Below are 15,618 nucleotides of genomic sequence, written 5' to 3'. Positions count from 1 at the left end.
TATACCCTGAGAAAACCATAATTCAAAAAGAGTCATGCACCCCAATGTTCATTGCAGCACTATTGACAATAGCCCGGACATGGAAGCAACCTAAATGTCCATTGACAGACGAATGGATAAAGAAGATGTGGTACATTTATACAATGGAATATTACTCAGCCATAAAAGGGAACGAAATTGGGTCATTTGTAGAGACGCAGATGGACCTAGAGACTGTCATACAGAGTGAAGTAAGATAGAAAGAGAAAAACAAATATCATACATTAACACATATATGTGGAATCTAGAAAAATGGTACAGATGAACCTATTTGCAAAGCAGAAATAGAGACATAGATGTAGAGAATAAATGTGTGGACATCAGCGGGGGAAAGGGAGGGGTGGGATGAATTGGGAGATTGGGATTGGTATATATACTCTAGTATGTATAAAATAGATAACTAATGAGAACCTGCTGTATAGCACAGGGAACTCTACTCGGTGCTCTGTGGTGACCTGGATGGGAGGGAAATCAAAAAAGGAGGGGATGTGTGTATACATATGGCTGGCTCACTTTGCTGTGCAGCGAGAGCTAGCACAATATTGTAAAGCAACTACACCCCAATAAAAATAAATAAATATTTTACAAAAGAGTTGGTGTAAAAAAGAGCAGATGTCAGGGGATGTTGATAATGGGGGAGATTATGCACGTTTGGGGGCAGAGGATATATGGGAAATCTCTGTACTTTCTGCTCAATTTTGCTGTGAACCTAAAACTGCTCTAAAAAGATGATGTCTACTAGAGAAGAGAAAGAAAGAGAGAGAGCTGAATGAGATAATGTTGAAGAGGTAGACAGGGGTCAGATCATGCAGAACTTTGAAAGCCAGAGTAAGGATTCAGAATCGTCTTTGGTGTTATTATAATACTTCCTATCTCCTTTTTGCACACCCCTCTTTGCAGTGTGACTTTGCAGTGGCTCTCATCAGAGGTGGGGTCTATTTCTCTGCCCCTAGAATCCCGGCAGGCCCTTTGACTTGCTTTGGCCAATGGGACATTAGCAAACATGACCTAAGCAAAGGCTTGAAAGGTGCTAGCCACTGGGGCTTGCTCTCTTTTGCTGTTCTTGGAACTCTGAATCCACCGTGGAAGAAGTCTGGGCTAGCCCGCTGGAGGGGGAGAAAAGAGGTGCAATCCCAGCTAAATTCTCTACTTTTTGACCAACTAGCTAACCACAGGACCCATGAGTGCGCCCCTGCCCCAGCTGAGCACTCTAGACCAGAAAAATCATTCAGCAGACCCACAGAATCAAGAATTTTTTTTTTTTAATGTGTTGTTTTAGAACAAAACTGCTAAATTTTGGGGAGGTTTGCAATACAACAAAAGCTAACAAATTCAGTGCGATAGGAATCCTCTGGAGGGTATTAAACAGAGAAGTGACTTGATCTGATTTATGTGTGTGTTTTTTTAAATCACTCCAGCAGCAGGTGGATAGTGAAAGGGCAGATCAGTTAGAAAGTTAATGAAGTCCAAGTGAGAGATGAAGTGGGCTTGGACAAGTCTGAAAATATTAATAATAACAATTGCTGTGATCTCCTCCAGTTTCATGGTTTTAGAGATCATATATTTGCTGATGATGCCAAACTTACATTGGCAGCCGGGGCCTCGCCCATGATTCCTGCCTTGGACATCCACTTGTGCCTTCTGGACATCTCCATTTTGATGTCTGATTGACATTCCCAATAGAACAGAACCCAGGATTCCTACTGATTCCACCTGTCAGAAAAACATCAAACTTGCTCTTCCCATAGCCTTCCCATTCTCGGTAATTGACCATCCCCTACTTCCAGTTGCTCAGGCCAAATACCTTATGGTCATCCTTGACAACTTCCTCTCACATTCCACATCCAATCCATCAGCAAGTCCTGTTGGCTTGACCATCACAATATATATCAGTGATCCAAGCCACCATCATCGGCCATGTGGATTATTGCTACAGCCTCCTAAAAGGTCTGTCTGATTGCTTCCACCATTGCCAACTGTGTTCGTTTTCTACTGCAGTGTAACAAATTACTACAAATATAGTACCTTAAAACAACACAAAATTAGTTTGTTGTTTCTTATGAAAACAACAAATGATTATCTCACAACCTATGGGTCAGGAGTATGGATATGGTTTAGCTGGGTCTTCTGCTCAGGGTTTTATCAGGCTGAAATCACAGTGTCAGCAGTCTCTTCCAAGGCTCTTTCAAGCTCACAGGTCGGCAGCATACAGATCCTTGTGGTTGTATGACTGTGGTCCTCATTTCTTGTTAGCTGGTGGCCAGGAATCACTCTCAGCTCCTAGCTGCTGCCTGCAGCTCCTTATCATGTGGCCCCCACAGACATTTCACAACATGCTCTTTACTTTATTCGAAGCCAGCTGGAGTGCACCAGCTGCTTACTTCTTGTCTTTCTAAGGGCCTACCTGGTTAGGCAGCCTGGGCAGCAAAGTCAGTGCAAAGTCAATTGATTAGTAACAAAATCACAGGAGTGATGCGCCATCATGTTCACAGATTTCACCCACCCTCAAGGAGTAGGAATTATACAGGGTGTATAAAGAAGGGGGGAGGGTTTTCTGGATCCATCTAGAATCCCGTCTATGACACTGACTTTAATTCTGGTTAAAATAATCCTGCTTTTAAAAAAAAATTGTCAGATCACGTCAATTCTCTGCTGATAACACTCCAATGGCATACCATCTCAGTGAAAGAAAAAATCCAGTCTTTTCTGGGTCTACAAGACCCTACATGATCCGGCTCTCCACTGCTTATCTGACCTTATCTCCTCTTACTCAGCCTTTGCTCGAGTCATTCCAGACATCTTGTAAATGTACCAAGCAGGCTACCGTCTCAGGGTCTCTGCGTCTGCTATTGCCTCTACCTGGAAAACGCTCCCTCCAGATATTTGCACACCTCTCTCACTCACAAATTAATAGATTCTACTCAACCAACTAGAAAGGCATTCAATAAATATTTTCTGTATCTCTGAGTCACTTTCTATCTCCCTGACCCCATTTCATTTTTCTTTATCCCACTGAGTTTGCCTCCTCCAAGAAGTAGATGCTAAGATGGATTTTGATGGGCAAGAGATTAACTGGAGGAAATTCCTTAGAAGGATAAAAGGGGGAGGAAGGAGGAACAGGAGGGCAGAGCCTTCAGACTTCAGTGCAGGGCTGGCACCTGTGAAAGGAGAGAGGCAAGGGAGGAGGACTGGGGAAGAAGAGCAGATGGGAGGGCCTCAGACTGCAGTGCTGCTCTGAGGAAGTCTTGGTCAGGCTGATGGGAGGCCCTGGAGGAAAGATGGCCCGTTAGAGGGGTCCAAAGATGACCGGGCTCTGGCACCTCTACTCAGTCACAGTTTAGGATCAGCCTGGGGGAAGAGGTCTCAGTGTGAACACTGGAAGGGGTTGGAAGGTATGACAGGTGGAGGCCTTCAGCTACCTGTTCTCCTCATGGTTGGTTCTCTTAAAGAAAGATCAGATGTGGTACATATATACAATGGAATATTACTCAGCCTTTAAAAAGAATGAAATAATGCCATTTGCGGCAACATGGATGGACCTAGAGATGATCATTCTAAGTGTAGTTAGCCAGTAAGAGAAAGACAAATACCATAATATCACTTATATGTGGAATCTAAAATATGACACAAATGAACGTATTTATGAAACAGAAACAAACTCACAGACATAGAGAACAGACTTGTGGTTGCCAAGGGAGGGGGAGGAATGGAGTGGGAGTTTGCAGTTAGCAGATGCAAGCTATTATATATAGGACTGATAAACAACAAGGTCCTACTGTATAGCACAGGGAACTACATTCAATATCCTGTGATAAACCATAATGGAGAAGTATATGAAAAAGAATATATATGTATAACTGAGTCACTTTGCTGTACAGCAGAAATTAACACAACATTGTAAATCAACTCTACTTCAATAAAATTTTTAAAAAAGATCAGGGCTACTCACTTCCATAGTAACCACAGCTGTTACATATGGTCACTCAGTTCTATCCCTCCCTCCCCCACCACGTTACAATTTAGGCTCCCTAAAGCGGGGATCTCAGCTCCATTTACTGCTGTGTATCCAGTACCCAACACCTAATAGCCACTCTATAGCATTTGTGAACAAATGATGAACGACAGCTAATATTTTTGAGTGTTTGAGTGTTTGCTATGTACCAGGGATTGTTAAAAGAGCTCATACTTGAACTTGACTAATTCTCACAACAACTCCATGAGGCGGGTGCTGTATTCATCCTCATCTTGCCAACGAGAGAATTCAGGTAAAGAGGGAGCCTAAGGGCTCATAACTGGCAGGAAGCAGATGCAGGGTTTGACCCAAGACCCAGGCTCTTAACTTCCGCTTCATACTCTCTCCCGGAGAGAATAAATGCATTCCAACTCAGGATGTGGTTATAGGTGGAATCAACAGAATTACTAACTAATTAACAGGTAAAGTAAAAGAAACAGAAAAATCAGAGAGTTCTTCAATATTGGTCTTGAGCAATTTGGCAAATAGTAGGTATTCAAATGAAAAGGCTTGGAGTTTCTCTAATCTTCTGTAGGTTTGGGGGAAAAAACTGTTTCAGCCAGGTTCATTTTGAGAAATGTATTAAATATCCATGAAGTCATGTAGTCAAGTAGGCACATGAATTTCCAAGACTGGATTTCTAGGAAGCTGGAAATAAAGATTAGGAAGGCATCATTACAGAGTTCATATTTAAAGCCATGGGACCAGATGAAATCACCTAGAGAAGCTATGGAGAGAAAGACATGAAGGGGACTCAGGGCAGAGCCCTGGATGGATCTCAAGGGCATTATGCTGAGTGGAAAAAAAAAAAAAAAAGCCAATCACAAAATGTAACATACTGTGTAATCCTATTTATGTAATATTCTCGAAGTGACCAAATTACAGAGAACAGATCAAAGGTTTCCAGAGGTTAGTCTTGGCGGGGGGGTGTCAGTGAGGTGTGACTATAAAATGATAACATGAGGGAGCTTCTTTGTGGTCATGGGACAGTTCTGTGTTCAGATTGTAATGACGGTTGCACAAAACTAGACATGGGATAAAATTTCTAAGAACTATAAACAACCAAAAAAAGTGCTCGTAAAAACTGGTGAATCCCAAATAAGAATCACTCAGTAGTTGAGTTAGTATTGCAGTGAAGTCCATTTCCAGGTTTGGACAAATTCACTATGAATAACATCTACTATGTCAGATGTTATCTTTGTGGGGAGCAGGTACTTAGGACTCTCTGTACCATTTTGGTAACTTCTTGTGGGTCTTACACTTTTTTTAAAATAAAAAGTATTAAACAATATAAAGAGATTCTATCTGTAAAAGTAATATTGGTACATTTATTTAGATTTTTTTTTTTTTTTGGCTGTGTTGGGTCTTCCTTGCTGTGCACAGGCTTGCTATAGCTGCGGAGAGCAGGGGCTACTCTTTGTTGCGGTGCGCGGGCTTCTCATTGCGGAGGCTTCTAATCTGTACCACCAGGGAAGTCCCCAGATCTTTTTAAATGTTTTTCAATAAAATTTTATAATATTTTCTACAGCCAAAAAAATAGATTCTAATTAAATTCTTTTTGCTCCTAGACTGAAATATTTTAATAAAAGAAACAGACTGCAGTGAAGAATAATTTATAATACTGGGGGCCATTTAATTCATTCAATTATTCAACCAAACCTGAGTGCCCATGATGTGCTGTGCAAATGCTAGCAGAGGGAGATGCACAGGTAAATGAATGGTGCACAGCCCTGGCCTCAAAGAGATCCCATTCTAGGGTGGGACAGGTAACTAAACTAATAACTATGAGGCAATATTTTACAGGTGGTTTAAAGTTCTCACCGTGATTATCTTATTAAAGGAGATATGGAAAGGAAAGCAAGTGGCAGTTTAAAACACTATAAATACTTTTTTTTTTTTTTTTTAAGGCAGAGACATTAACTTTGTATTAGTCTTCAAGGTCTGAGGACAAGATTATTTGGGTTTCCAGTTTTATCAGACTTCAGCTCCTAATACTATTAAACCATTTCCTAAGCAAGAAAAATGACTTGGGTCAATAATAATTAGGCTATGCTTCTACAGCTCAGAACTTTGAAGTTAATAAACCAGTGGAAAGCCTGCCCAGTTTTGATGTACACTTAGCTAAGTGGGAATAGGCAGGAAGGGATCCCTGCTTCTGATGATCAGAGGAGACTGGAGAATTATAAAAGGACTGAGCCCTGATCCCAAGGAGGTGCTGCTGGGTTGGTTCGTTTTTCTTATTGAGACTCAACCTCTTCAGTTATCTCCTAATGGAATCCTTAGTAGGGACCCAGTAGAGACAAGCTGTGATTCCAAAGGGAAAACCCTAGACAGTGAAATGACCTGCCTTGGTACCAGGGGCAGAAGATTAGGGGTGACTGAAGTATCACTTCCCTTTTTTGCCCACTACACCCAGCGAATTGTTTTTCTTTTCCTTTTTAAAAATGGTTGGAATTTGATGAGGAACAGGTTATTTACACAGTCTCAAAGAATCTTCCACAAGTTATTTATAAATTTAAAATAATAACATTTAAAAATAGAGACACTTGGCAGACACATCTTCACCAATAATGAGTTAATATCACTAATATCAGGGCACACTGGCATAACTCAACGAGGCACTGAGAAGGACACGACATCACAGGTATTCCTGCCAAAAATGAAGAAGCTAAATCTAATCATATGGAAATGTTAGATAAAGCCACATTACAGGGCATTCTGTGAAATTACTGTCCCATACTCTTCAAAGATTTCAAGGCAAAACACAGAAAGGCAGAGGAAGTGTTCCAGGTTAAATGAGACTAAACATGTATAGCAACCAATTGCAATGCATGATCTTGTATTGGCTTCTGGACTGAGGGAGGGGAGTGGGGAGAGCTATTACGAATATGACTGATGCAACTGACAAAATTTGAAAATGGACTGTGAATTAGGTAACAGTATTGTATCAACGTTTAATTTTGATTATCGTATTCTAAGTATAAAAGAGAATGTCCTTGCTCTTAGAAAATACACACTAAAGTATTTAGTAGCAAAGGGGTAATCATTCTAACTTTCAAGTAACAAAGGGAAAATTTTACATCTATATTATATATAGATGTTAAATATATATATTTTTATATTTTATATATATATAGAGAGAGAGAGAGAGAGAAAGAGAGAAGAATGATAATGCCAATGGGGCAAAATGTTCATTGGTGAATCCGGAAGAATGAAACATAGGAGTCCTTTATATTATTCTGGCAATTTTTCTCTAAGTTTAAAATTAAATCAAAATTAAAAATTTAGGAAATATGTGTTTATCACTGAGTGCTCAATTTGATCAGCCCCCTTGCATGCATTTGGTTGAATTAGGATAGCGATTTTCCTCAGCCCCAGTGCCTCTGGCTCGCTCGGGGTTCATTCCAAGAACAAGAGAGGGGCAAGAATAAAGGTATGCACAGAGGCTGTGAAAGCACAGAGGGGAGGCTCTTAGCCCAGGCTGTGGGTAATACATGGCTCCGCAGTGTTGGTGTCCCTTGAACTAAGTCTTAAAGGATGAAGACAAGTTAGCCAGGCAACGGAGGACCTTCTGGGTGGCAGCAGTGTTTGCAAAGGCAGGGAGCTCTCGGATCTCATTTTGTCCCTAAGATCTAGTCTCTGCCCTTCCCTCCTCTGTGTCTGCGAGGTTGACCTCCTTGGACTGTAGCACTTGGACTCCTTTGCCCTCTGTCTTCCAGAGGTTTGACCAATGGAAGACACCAGCAGGCAACGCAAGGGCAGGTGGCGAGAGAGGATGGGGGGTTTGTTCTCACTGCGGTTTTTTTTTTTTTTTTTTTTAGTTTAGTTTTTTTTTTTTTTAATACTTTATTTATTTTATTTATTTATTTATGACTGTGTTGGGTCTCTTAGTTTTCGTGTGAGGGCTTTCTCTAGTTGCGGCAAGCGGGGGCCACTCTTCATCGCGGTGCGCAGGCCTTTCGCTATCGCGGCCCCTCCCGCTGCGGGGCACAGGCTCCAGACGCGCAGGCTCAGTAGTTGTGGCTCACGGGCCCAGCCGCTCCGCGGCATGCGGGATCCTCGCAGACCAGGGCTCGAACCCGTGTCTCCTGCACTAGCAGGCAGACTCTCAACCACTGCGCCACCAGGGAAGCCCCTCACTGTGGTTTTGAGTGTGCAGATGCAGAGCGACGGTTCCTATTACCTCCCCCCTTCGTGGTTCCAGCATTTTCCAGGCTCCAATATCTCCACTTATCCTCTTGTGTCTCTAGTCCTGGAGTAGTACTAGCATCCTGCTGCTGCTGGCTGCTCCCCCAGCCTTCGCTAGTTCTTCTAATTGCCCACTTCTCTGAAAATAATTCCTCATTATACTATTTTTAGATAAATTCTTTTAGGTGTGCCATGTATTTCCTGCTAGGACCTTTCTGAAAACATAAGGAGTGGGGCTTCCCTGGTGGCGCAGTGGTTGAGAATCTGCCTGCCAATGCAGGGCACACGGGTTCGAGCCCTGGTCTGGGAAGATCCCACAAACCGCGGAGCAACTAAGCCCATGCGCCACAACTACTGAGCCTGCACGGCTGGAGCCTGTGCTCCGCAACAAGAGAGGCCGCGACAGTGAGAGGCCCGCGCACCGCGATGAAGAGTGGCCCCCGCTCGCCGGAACTAGAGAAAGCCCTCACACAGAAACGAAGACCCAACACAGCCAAAAATAAATAAATAAAAGAAAGAAAGAAAAAAAAAAACAACAACAACAACCATAAGGCGTGGCTGAAGCAGAGGGCATGTGGAAGAATGGTGGGCAATGAGACTGGCATGGTGCAGAGTCTAAACCAGGACTTTGGCTTTTATCCCATTATTGCAACAACCCAGACACGATAGCAAAAGTGCTGTGTGGAGGAGAGGCCCCTGCCGTTAGATACACCTCAATTGTGTGACCTTGGTAAGTGACTTAATCTGCCTGAGCTGTTTCCTCATTTATGAAAAGAGATTAACCTTCCAGGGTTAATGTGAGGAATAGATGGGGGATGCAGCAAGTTCATCTTAGAGGCCGACTCTAGCACCATCTCCAGAAGGCTCCTCCGCCTGTATCAGTCCCGAGTGACCTCTTCCTTCTCAGAATGTCGGTTCTTGTCATAACCCAGAATTTGTACCTCATCCTTTGTAATTATTTCATATATGTATTTGTTTGCTGTGCTTCTACAACTAAATTCTAAACTGTTTCACATAAGGGCCATGTTTTACATGTCTTTGATTCTCCCAGCATTGGGCACAGTAAGGGTTAATAACACTTGGTTGTTAAATGGAGAGAAATGATTTTGAGGGTCATAGCATTTACGGGAACATTCCTAATCCTCTTTCATCATTTCTGACCTCTCTACCCATACTATAATATCATTCTAAAATCAGAATGAATGGAAAATTTTCCTTCCTTCCTTCCTCCCTTCCTTCCTTCCTTCCAAGCATATCTTTTAGCACGTACTATATGTAAATAGCCACAGACATTTTAGATCTGTTTCATTAACTACAATCATTTAGGAGAGGGGAATTTGGAATAGATATACAGTTCCAAAAGTAAGCTATATTCATGCTCCCAAAAAGATAAAGGGAAGATGGTACTTCTGAAGTGGGCATAATAGGGTCCCCTCTGTGGCTCTGTTAATTGGCTATTTCTTTTATTAAAGTTGTTTCAGTAACTGTTTTTTTTTTGCTCCGTCCTCTGTAGTACTAGGTCTTTCCATTTAACAATTTTTTTCTTTGAGATAAATGAGACTTTTAAAATAGGTAAAACTAGGACTAACATTCAGCACTTGGTAATTTTCTCCCATTGTCTCATTAATGCTCAGGGCACCTACAAGGTCACTAAATATGGTGATTATCACTTTTGGCCAAATTAAAATGCCGAGAAACAGAGAGGTTAGCTGAGTTCTCCACTCCCTCCACACAAAGTTACTGTTGAAACTTGTAAATGGAACTCATTCTAAGATTCAGTCTGCATTTTCATGGTTTCTTATGCCCTGTTAAATGACTTTTCTAGGAAAGAAAGAAAGAAGAGATCCTAGACCAGAGAAAACTCAAGTTGCTCTCTCCTGCAGGAAACAGCCCAAGAGAGCCCTGGCCTGGACACAGACACAAAGGGCACTGGTCACCAGTGCGGACCTGGGGTCAGGCCAGTGCTGCTTTTACAGGCCTTCACTTTCCTGTGCTCCTTCCCAGGGACTCTCAGAAAGTGGCTTCCCACTGGTCCTATAGTCCTGGCTCCAGGAAGGAGGTGGGAAAGAAGCTTCTGGGCTTTCTTCACATCAGTGCTGAGAACAGGACAGCTGTTCACCATCACCAGCAACACTCCCAAGGTGCCTCAGTGCATTAATTCTCCCACAGTTATGGGTGACAAAGCCCACTAGCCCAACGTCCACTATTGCCCCAACACCTACAGGAGCCTGGCGGGTTATGAACATGAGGGAGGAGTGTGGAGTAGATATACGTACATCTGCGTTCCTGGAGTGAGTGGTCAGGCCTGGGCAAGCTGCAGAGTACAGGGCCCTCTAAAGAGACTAGTCACCCCTCAGGACCAGCAGGGCCCTGTCGGGGTAAATACTGCGGCGTTTTAAGAGAAGTAAGAAGTCTAGATTTATGTGGTCATAGATTTATACAATCACTTAAATTCTGCTAAAATTATTGTGCAGTGCAAATATTCTATTAGAAACCAGTTTCTGGCCCTTTTGATAAGCAGAGATGAGGTGTGATTCATGAGCACAGTATTCATCTTAGTTTGGGGTCCCCAAAGCAGACCCTGAGGTAGGGTCTTGAGTGCAGGCAGTTTAATTGGAAGGTGATCCCAGGAATCACAAGTGAACAAGAGAAGGGAGAAATGTCAGTTGCATGAACATGAAAGAGCAAGTTACTTCCATGGCCAACTGGGCCTCCATCCCACTGGGATCCACTGAGGAACCTTGAGGAACACACTTCAGAATCAGGAGAACAAGAGTGGCAGGCCGTTTATGTCTGGACTCCTATGCCATGGGTTGAGAGTTGCCCCCAGAAGCAGGATCCTCAGATGCACATTTCCAGGTGGCTCCTGCTTCCAAGGTGGCACCCTCAGTGGAGCCAGAGAAAGCCTCGGGCAGAGAAGAGAGATGCAGGGCAGGCGAGAAACTTACTGTGTGCTGAGAACCTGTACCTGCAGGGAAACCCAGGTGGGCCAACACGAGGCAAGGCATCAGCAGCCTATTCTGCACCTCCCTTGTGGGAAAGACATTTTCTTCCTCACTTACAGTTGCATGAGATTCAGCGACAGGCCTGAAGTGTCAATGATCCAAGTGGGAAAAAATGGGAGCTCAGGATTACACGGTGTTACCAAGACTGATCCTTTCCTGCGAGTGGTTCTAGCTAGGAGATACGAGGAAATGTTATAAATATTCTGGTGCAGGTTAGAACTGAGAAGAAAGATGATGGAAGATAAGGAGAGAGTGCTAAGGAAGAAGCATATTTGTATGCTTTTGAGATTAGCAATTTCTGCAATAGTGCAAGGGTTAAACTTGTCTGTTGCCCAGCCTGCCATAAGAAGCTTGAAGTTACCTTCCGGTGTGGGAATGTTAGTCTGCAGAATAGGAAAACAATGGACTTGCTCCTCAAAGATGATCAGTTTCGAACTTATTTACAAAACAGAAATAGACTCACAGACATAGAAAAAAAACTTATGGTTACCAAAGGGGATAGCAGGGATGGAGGAAGAGATAAATTAGGAGTTTGAGATTAACATATACACACTACTATATATAAAATAGGTAAACAACAAGGACCTATGTATAGCACAGAGAACTATACTCAATATCTTGTAATAATCTATAATGGAAAAGAATTTGAAAAAGGATAGATACATATATGTATATTCTTTTATATATATGTAAAGCTGAATCACTTTGCCATACACCTGAAACTAACATATTGTAAGTTAACTATACTTCAATAAAAAAAGAAGTCAGGAGGAATTATTAAGTGAAGTATTTTGTGCTACACACTACACTGTTACTGAATCAGAATAAATAAAACATCATGTGACTGGGGAAAAAAAGATGATCAATTTCACAGATAGACACAAAAGGGCCCTGAGAGGTCATCAATTCAGTTCAATAAGCATTTATTGATCCCCAGCGTTAACCCACTCCTCTGCTTCCTGCTGTGGCAGAGGGATGTCTGTCCACAACTTAAATAGAGTTTTTGAGCTTCAGTGTGTACAAGAGTCAACAGGGGGGCTTCTTAAATGTGGATCTGGGGAACTTGGGATCAGCATTTTAACAAGAGGTCCACACCATCCTGGTGTGTTGGTTTACACAGCATTTTGAGAAATCGAGAATCTCGTACCCCTGCTTCCTACTGCATCTGCCTCTAGTCGTCAGTGACGGGACCCACCTGATGTCTTACATCGCTTTGCTGTCACTGAAGCCTGATTGCCTGTGAACTTGGAAAATTTATATGAATGAGTACTGGTTACAGCTGGGGAGAAATTTGCACATGTTTACTATAAAGTTTTCAAAATAAGGACAGCTGTTGAGACATCCTGAGTTGGAAGGCAAACTCTGCAGGGGTGTGTGTGGGCACAGTTCTGGGAGTCTGCAAGTCTAAGATCAAGGTGCTGCCAGGGTTAGTTTCTGCTGAGGCCTCTCTTTCTGGCTTGTAGACGGCCACCTTCTCTCGCCACTGTGTTCTCAGACAGCCTCCTTCCTCTGTGCTCATGGAGAGAGAGCTCTCTGGTGCCTCTTCCTCTTCTTATGAGGATATTAGTCCTGTTGGATTAAGGCCCCACCCTTATGACCTCATTTAAATAGAATTATCTCCCTATAGACCCTATATCCAAATACAGTCACAGTGGGCACTAGGGCTTCAACATATGAATTTTGTGGGGACACAACTCAGTCTATAACAGTTACTATTAGAATTTTAATGTATAAATATTAAAACAGTTTCATATAAATAGAAAAATAATTTCTCTAACAAAAATCATCTTCAACAGATAAAATTTGTTCTTATTTCTCTCTTATATGGCAATCCCCTATAATGCTTTTGTTAGTGCTTTATATATAGATATCGATAAACAATGTGTATATCTATCTATCTGGTTATAGGTATACATCTATATGTATTATATAGCTATATGGAGAGACCCACTTATATATGTTGTGTAAATTGATCTATCTAAATCTATCTATGAATACAATGTATCTACAGTACCTCTATACTTGTATACATATATGCAATATATCTTTATATATCTGTATACAATGTGTATGTCTATCTCTAGATCAATAGATTAATACAGTTATATAGAATGTACTTTATACTGAAATGTCAAGTTACTTCTCCCATCATCCATCAAATGAAATATAAAAGTATCAATATATTTTAAGGCTTCCCATCCTCAAACTATCAAATAACAGTCATTTTCTGGGACTTACTCTCTACCCTTGTCAAACTTACTGGCTCATCATTTGCGTTCATTTCTTTTTCACTTGACAACCTTCCTCCTTCTGTGGATGATTAAAGCATGCCTCCTTTTCAACCTTCCACTAAGCCTTGTCCTCACTTTCCTCCTAAAGTCTAACCAAAAGGTACTTTGTAACAGAGAACAAAAGAAAAGGGAGGTAAGGAGGGAGGTGGAAACTTCCCTACCATGCCTCCTTCTCCCAGAAATGTCTCCCTTCAATTCAGCACCTGAATGAGCACCATTAATTTGTATTACTTGGATTTGTCCCTTAAATATTTGTTTGTACTTCCTCAAAACATAGGGATTAAGACTGAAGCTAGAAGATATCAAACAACTCACCAATTGAATAGGAAAAAAATTAAACTCTTTACTTAACTGAATCAACTGTCTACTTGACAGAATGACTTCTGCTTCTGCCACTTTGTTTGGATTTTCCTACAAGACAGCACATCACTACAGTCTGTATTCATGAGGTGCCCTCAGAGAATGCTGACACAGGCTTTGTCTATGCCACAGGAAACTAACTGGTTAAAAAGTGAAATCTGAGGTGTATAAAACTGTCTACAGAACGCCAAGCAACTGAATTTACTTTTTTTAAAAAGTTTTAAGTCGTGTTTTGATCTGAATTTGCAGGTTTGATTGAATTACTGTTTTGACATGACCATCTGATTATTTGTTGGGGGAGGGAGAGTAGAGGAAGAATTGTCTTTATCTCAGAATACATATATATATATATATATATATATATATATATATATATATATATATATATATATATATATATATATGTATGTGTATGTATCTCAGAATACATATATATATATGTACATATGTCATGAAATTTTATATTGGTCTAGTGAAATAACAGAACTTCTTCAGTGCAGAACATCTTCTGTAATCAGTACATCTCAGACGGTATTATCACCAAGGGTTTACTCATACAGATATACACACACAGACTAAAATCTCATATATGAATTCACTGAGAGTAAGCAAAAAAAAAAAAAAAAGAAATTTTACATGAGGACTAATTACCACAGTGATTTCTTTCTTATAATCAACCAAGGAGTGGCTGACTGCCTATTTTGAACTCCTCAAATTGTGTTCCCTGATGGATGTATAGGTTTGGTCAGGGTGATTTATACCCTCTGTAAAAATCAAACCAAACAGAGCAACTGGTATACCAGGTCCTTTCACTGTGTGGAAAACAAAAGGAACAAAGTTACTTTCAGTGTGGTCCCTGCCACCAGTCACCTGGGGCCAGATAGCAAGAAGGAGCAATGGATCTGGCTTTAATGTTCCTGTTGAAACCACCTGAAGCAATGTTTTATTCAAGTGTGGTCTGGGAAACACTTGTGAAGTGAGATGCTCCACAAGAAATGGATTCCATGGTCAAGCAAGTTTGGGAAATACTGACTACTCTGTCTCCTTCTAGGATATTCTTTTTTTAAAGAAACTTTTTTTAAATTAAAAAAAGTTTTAATGAAGAATAGTTGATTTACAATGATTCAGGTATACAGCAAAGTGATTCAGTTATATATATATATATATATATATATATATATATATATATATATATATATATATATATTCTTTTTCAGATTCTTTGCCATTATAGGTTATTACAAGATATTGAATACAGTTCCCTGTGCTATACTGAAGGTCCTTGTTGTCTATTTTATATATAGTAGTCTGTATCTGTTAATCCCAAAGCTATTCTTAATGTATCTTAGCCTATCATAGGCACTGCAAAGCCCCAGAGTAAAGCAACCTGTTTAACTTTATTTACAACAATATTTCCTACACATAGGTAAAGCATTGAAATGTCTTCTCATAGCATTCCTTTGGGAAATGTTGGTGTACAGAATTTTAGTTTGGTCTTGAACTGATCTAACTTTTCAATGATAGGAAAATATCCAGGGCACTTTCCTTTGCATGGTTAATTAATATAAGGGAAACCACAACGCTCCCCAAAAATTCCAAGAAAAAGCATACTATTCCTCAAAAAAAGGCAATAAATGACACAATACCAGATATCTAGTATTGCCTTACTTTTTTTCCACTGCCATTGAACCCTTTTTTCAGCTGATTCAAGCCCTGTGCAGTA

The 15,618-nt window shown here is 41.0% G+C and overlaps 2 long non-coding RNA genes across 2 annotated transcripts in view; both read right to left on the bottom strand.

Moving 5' to 3' along the window:
- The window catches only part of LOC309644699, an 887,681-nt gene that overhangs the window by 49,611 nt on the left and 822,452 nt on the right, over positions 1 to 15,618 (bottom strand). The gene's annotated exons all lie outside the window — the stretch shown is intronic.
- The window catches only part of LOC309644481, a 136,971-nt gene that overhangs the window by 91,628 nt on the left and 29,725 nt on the right, over positions 1 to 15,618 (bottom strand). The window lies entirely within an intron of this gene.

Source organism: Balaenoptera physalus (assembly GCF_965194825.1).
Source record: "Balaenoptera physalus genome assembly, chromosome: 1".
NCBI lineage: Eukaryota > Metazoa > Chordata > Mammalia > Artiodactyla > Balaenopteridae > Balaenoptera > Balaenoptera physalus.
This window is presented reverse-complemented; position numbering and strand designations above follow the sequence as displayed.